Consider the following 6,100-nt stretch of genomic DNA (forward strand, 5'->3'; position numbering starts at 1 on the left):
AAAATGATCATCAAGCATAACACCTTCATCTTTAACTTCGGATCTCTCCAGGCGTGACAAATGATCGGCTGCCACATTCTCGGCCCCCTTTTTATGACGGATCTCTATATCAAATTCTTGAAGCAAAAGAATCCAACGGATAAGTCGAGGCTTAGCATCCTGCTTGCTAAAGAGATATCGAATAGCAGCATGATCCGTGTAAACAACAGTCTTGGACATAACAAGATATGACGTAAACTTATCGAATGCAAACACCACAGCTAACAGCTCTTGCTCGGTGGAGGTATAGTTCTCCTGAGCGTTGTTTAGGGTCCCGCTCGCATAGTAAATCAGATGGAAGTGTTTCCCATTTCGCTGTGCAAGAAGGACACCGACTGTATAATCACTCGCGTCACACATCAACTCGAATGGTAACGTTCAGTCGAGAGCAACCATGATCGGGGTGTTAACGAGTTTGTCTTTTAAAATATCAAATGCCTCGATACACTGCCCTGAAAAGAAAAATGGAGCATCTTTCTTAAGAATCTTGGTTATGGGTCTCGCTATTTTGGAGAAATCTTTAATGAAACGGTGGTAGAATCCGACATGACCAAAAAAGCTTCGAATAGATCTCATGGAAGTAGGCAGGGTTAGAGATTTTTTTTGATTTTGGTTCGATCTACCTCAGTCCCTGCACTTGAAATTCGCTGCCCCAAGACAATGCCCTCACGCACCATAAAATGACACTTCTCCCAGTTAAGACTATGTTGGTATCAAGGCAACGAGACATTATGTTTTCAAGATTGGAGAGACAATGATCAAAGGAACTCCTGAATACCGAAGAATGGTCCCTGAAAACCTCCATGGAGTCCTCGATCATGCCATGAAAGATAGCCATCATGCATCTCTAAAATGTGGCTGGAGCATTTTAAAGTCCAAAGGGCATACGCTTATAGGTAAACGTGCCATAAAGACAAGTGAATGTGGTTTTCTCCTGGTCATCTGGAGCTATTAGGATCTGAAAATACCCAGAGAAACCATCAAGGAAGCAGTTGTACAGCATTTGGTTTTTGAATGGAAGAGGAAAGTCATCTTTCCTGGTGGCATCGTTCAGTTTGCGATAGTCGATGCAGACTCTCCAACCAGTCACAGTTCGAGTGGGAATGAACTCGTTCCTCTCATTGGTGACGGCAGTCATGTCACCCTTTTTGGGAACCACTTGAACTGGACTAACCCAGGCGCTATAGGAAATGGGAAAGATGATCCCTGCATCAAGGAGTTTAATAATCTCTTTCTTCACCACCTTTTGCATCTTCGGATTTAGCCTTCTCTGTGGCTTAACAAAGGTTTTGAAATCATCCTCCATGAGGATTTTATGAGTGCAGAATGAGGGATTATACCTTTGATGTCGATAATCTTCCAAGAAATAGCCTCCTTGTGCGCCCTGAGCACCTTCAACAACTTCATTTTCTCGCCCCCCGTCAGTGCAAAAGCAATAATCACCGGCAACTTCCTCTCTTCATCTAGAAATGCATACTTCAAATGAGTGGGTAGATCTTTAAGTTCTAAGGAAGAATGAGGACTCTCAACAGAATGTCGGTTCTTTGGATCGACTCGCACGATCTCAGTCGATATGTTAGAATCAAGGGAAGACGACTCGGCGTCAACATCAGAGGGATGTTTGGTAATGATGACCATCTCAACCTCTAGAATCTCCCTATCTAGAATCTGTGTGTCTAAGGCGGAGGCCCCACAGATGTCACAGAAAAACTCCCCCACATGAGTCATGATCATATCAATGATATATAGGGAGTCATCAGCCGATTTAGGATGCTTAAGTGACTGTCTAATGTCAAACGTGACGTTATCATCCCCAACTCGAACAATCAGTTTACCATTGCGGACGTTAATCAACGCTTGCATGGTGGCAAGAAATGGTCTGCCTAGAATAAGCGGAATGCTATCATCCTTGTTCATATCAAGAATAACAAAGTCCACCGGGAAGATGAACTTACCAATGCAAACAAGCATGTTTTCAACAATACCACGTAGGTATTTTGCAGAATGATCTGCAAGCTGAATGCCCATCCTAGTTGGCCTTGGTTCGCCCAGACCCAGTCTACTGAAAACAGAATACGGCATATGATTGATACTTGCCTCGGATACTAACCGTATCATCGCCTAAGATGTAAGGAATCGTGAAACTCCAAGGATGGGCCATATTTTCAGGCAAATTGCTCTGCAAAATGGCAGAGCATCCAACAATAAGAAGAACTGAAGAGTCAGCTAACTTCTGCTTATTCGTGAGAATGCCCTTGAGGAACTTAACGTATTTAGGAATTTGAGTCATTGCCTCAAGGAACGGAACTCTTAGGTGAAGCTTCTTAAGAAGTTCTAAGAATTTTGAGTTATGATTCTCATCTTTGTCCATTTGAAGTCTCCCAGGATATGGCAATTTAAGTTTATAGACTCTCAATGGTTGTTTAGATTGTTTCTCGGCCTGTGTTGTACTCCCTGGGCTGTGCCTCTGATACTCGCTGGGCTGCGCCTCCATCTGAATCTCCTCGTGTATATGCTCTTCTTCATCAACGGCAGGCTCCTCAACGATTCCTCCTATAGTCACCTCCTGGATCAAGGGCTCGTCACGTGCCCCTGCACCATTCCTAGTCATTACAGCTATGGCGAATCCTCATGGATTTCTTTCTGTGTTGCTCGACAGTTTTCTTGGCGCTCTCTCCGTCAAATGACTGCGATCTCTCTGACATGTCTCTCAAGATTAGCTAAATCCATGGCTTGGTTTTTCAACATCGCATCATTCTCTGTGAATTTCGCCTCGTTTGTCCCTCAGATTCATTCATCTCGCCTCAGAATCTCCGCCATCATCTCTTCCAACGATGATTTCTTCTCACCATTATCACCATTCTTGGCATTCCCCTGGCCTGACTCGCTCGATCCGAATAGGTTCTCTCTACGCTGCTGCTGATATCCACCAGTTTGGCCTCCACGAAAATTATTCTGATTCCTCAAGCCAGTGTTCCCGCCGAAGGCGGGGTTTTGATATCGAAAGGAGTTGTTGACGAAGTCAACCGCCTCCTGATTTTCATTAAGGTTTACTGAAGAATCTATGGTATCGTGTCCGCCTCTACACATCTCACACTTCGCAACACTCTTCACTGTAAGATCGTTCACCATTTTCTTTAGCGAGTCAACTTGAGCTTGGAGTGAGGTGTTTGAATCCAATTCGTACATTCTTTTGGATGTAGTGGCTGGGGCCCTGGTCTCTCTCCCCTCATATCTCGCGGAAAGCTCCTCAAAAAAATCAAAGCACTCAGCAGGAAGTTTGTTCTGCAGCAGATTTCCACTGGCCATTTAATTTAGTACCTATCTAGTGTGCTGTGTCGCTCTGTCATAGAATTTCTCCACAAGCATCAATGTCTCTAGGCCATGATGAGGAAAACTAAGAAGCAGGTCCTTGAATCTCTCCCAAGCCTCATAAAAGGATTCATCACCCCTCATTTAAAAAGAACAGATTTCATCGCGGATACGAGCAGATTTGGACGGAGGGAGGAATTTGTTCATGAATTTCTCTTGCAAACAAGCCCAAGTGGTGATGGAACCAGTTGGTAGAGATTTAAGCCACTTGAAGGCTTTATCATTGAGAGGGAATGGGAACAAATGGAGATAGAAGGACTGGCTGCTAAGTTTTCCGATGTTGAAAGTATTACAAGCCTGAACGAACAACTCAATATGATTGGACGGGTCCTCGTGTGCTATCCCGTGAAATTGGTTTGAGCTTTGGATCAGCTGGACGATGTGGGAGGGTAAGTCCCAGTTCCCGTTTGCATTTCCATCGACATGCGGTAGGGTGATGCTATTATGGATGGTTGTGAACGGTTTACCGTAGTTGGCGACTACTCTCCTAACAGGCTGGTCTGCCATATCTCTAATGGCAATAGGTGTAGAAAGTGAAGTAGGAGAGGAAGGGGCACTTACTAATGATTTGGAGTGGCGCCTCTCTTAAAACTCTCTCTCGGGTTCTTTGAATTCTGAAAACTCTGGTGGTCCTAGAGAGGGAGTACGTCGCATTAACTAATTACGAATACAAGAAAAATTAAATTTATACTAAGTGAAAAAAAAAATAGCAAATAAGGGACTAAAACTAACTAAACTAATTTAAACTCAAAATTTAAAACAAATAAAACAAGCAGCAAATAGGCAAGTCCCCAACTCGGGTCGTTTCTAATCGCTTCTAACTGTGCCCGGCAAAGGCCCTAAAAAACTTGATGTGCGAAAATATATATAAATAATAAACACGATTTGCAACTAAGCTTTAAAACCAAACAACCTAACCTAGTTCACACAATCGGCAAGTGTACTGGTCATGTGTAGCAAAGAGAAAGGAAGTCCGAGTATCGAACTCAAAGACACATGAGGTGGCTCGGATACTAGAACCTAACTAAGTCATGCCCTAAAAATATTTTTAACTTATTTTATTTTAAACTAATTATTTAAACTAATTTAACTAACTTACTTAACTTAATGAAACTAAGGAGAAAACTTAACGACACTAACGAAGTTATAACGAATATGGAGAAACGACTACCTAGGCGAGAATCCTATTGACGGTTCAGCGGCTAACGGAATTAACTAATCACATGATTCCGGGATCTTAAAATATTAAATCAACTAAGGCTCACTACAGTTCGCTAGATCACCTCTCGGTCTCACTAACTATCCCTCACGAATCCAGGAAGATTAAATTAACCTACCGGGATAAAGATTACTAGGGTACCCTAATGACGTATCTCTCCTCGGACTAAATGACACATAACCCGCTAGAAATTGGTACTAGTAACTCCATGGATAAAGGGGTAACAATATTTAATTTGATCTAGGATACCTATTCGCACGCAAATTTAAACCGGACAAGATCAAAACTCGCTCACACACAATTCTAACCTAGCCGAATAAAGAAACGAGACAAACTGACTCCCCATTACCTCTTAGTCGCAAGGATGGTGAACCTTCTGAATTTTAATAATTAATTGCGTAAAATATTCATATGGCAGCGCTAATCACAAATAGATCAAAAACACTAAGTTTATGACCTAAACGTAGAACCCTAACCGAACGACAAATAACCAATCAATCCAAGTTATACAATATAAAAGAAATATTTTAACACATCTAAGATCAAATTATATAAGCTTTTCAATAATAATCATGTCGTGTAACAAATCAAAACCAAATAAGTTGTCAAATAAAATCAATATTCATCTCAACCTAGGTAGTTTTAATAAATTTAGCTAATAACATCGAAACACAAAAAGAATTTAAATTAATTGAGGTAAACATGTTCATGAATAAGTAATAAAAAAAATCATACAACTATCAATACCCGAATGATTAACTAAGTCGGTTAACGAACCAAATATTCAAATGTTGCTTCCCTTGCTTCTTGCTGAGTTCGGAACTCTGAACTCCTGTTTCATACTCCAGAAAATTCTTCTATGCCAATCTCCAAGTAGTAGACCCCTTTCGTAGCCTCAAACCTTGTGTTTTGTGATCCAAGAAAAATTCCAGCTGCCAACCTATTTGATTTCGAACAGTGCCTCCAAGGATCAATAATAAAATGTTTCCTCTTTTTATCCTCACACAAACAAAAAACCCTCGTGACTTTTTATAAAAGCCCATCGGACTCTTCATTAACATGGACTCATAAATAAAATACGTTCAAAACATAATAGTAATTTAGATCATATGAGTTTTGAATTATTGAGTACTTGTGCATTCTTTGTAATTTTAGTTTATTATTGTTGTTGTAAAATATATTTTATATTATTATTTATGAATGCCTTGTATGTCTCATAGTAAGTTTCATAAGATTAGTTTTTAATAAAATTGATAGTCAATACATGTAATATTTGAGGTTTCACTCTTCGTCTCAAGTCATGTCTCGAGATGCTTGAATTTTAAATACAAACCAAAAACGAGTAGAATTTTATAAAAACTGGCTCAAAAATAGTTCACAATGTAGAAAATATTATCATAAAGATATATATAATTTAGGCCACATCAAAAACCATCTTCCGAACCCAAAGAAGCTAAGCCCGAATCATCT

At 40.4% G+C, this 6,100-nt stretch overlaps 1 non-coding gene across 1 annotated transcript; it reads left to right on the forward strand.

The window, feature by feature from the left end:
• Positions 1–3,418: 3,418 nt before the first annotated feature.
• LOC143590144 (small nucleolar RNA R71) lies at positions 3,419–3,522 on the forward strand. Its single transcript, XR_013145418.1, has one exon. It is a non-coding gene; the product is annotated as a small nucleolar RNA R71 (small nucleolar RNA).
• Positions 3,523–6,100: the final 2,578 nt, after the last annotated feature.

Source organism: Bidens hawaiensis, unplaced genomic scaffold (assembly GCF_021521415.1).
Source record: "Bidens hawaiensis isolate Kalapana, Puna unplaced genomic scaffold, B.hawaiensis_p1.1 tig00001597_1, whole genome shotgun sequence".
Lineage (NCBI taxonomy): Eukaryota > Viridiplantae > Streptophyta > Magnoliopsida > Asterales > Asteraceae > Bidens > Bidens hawaiensis.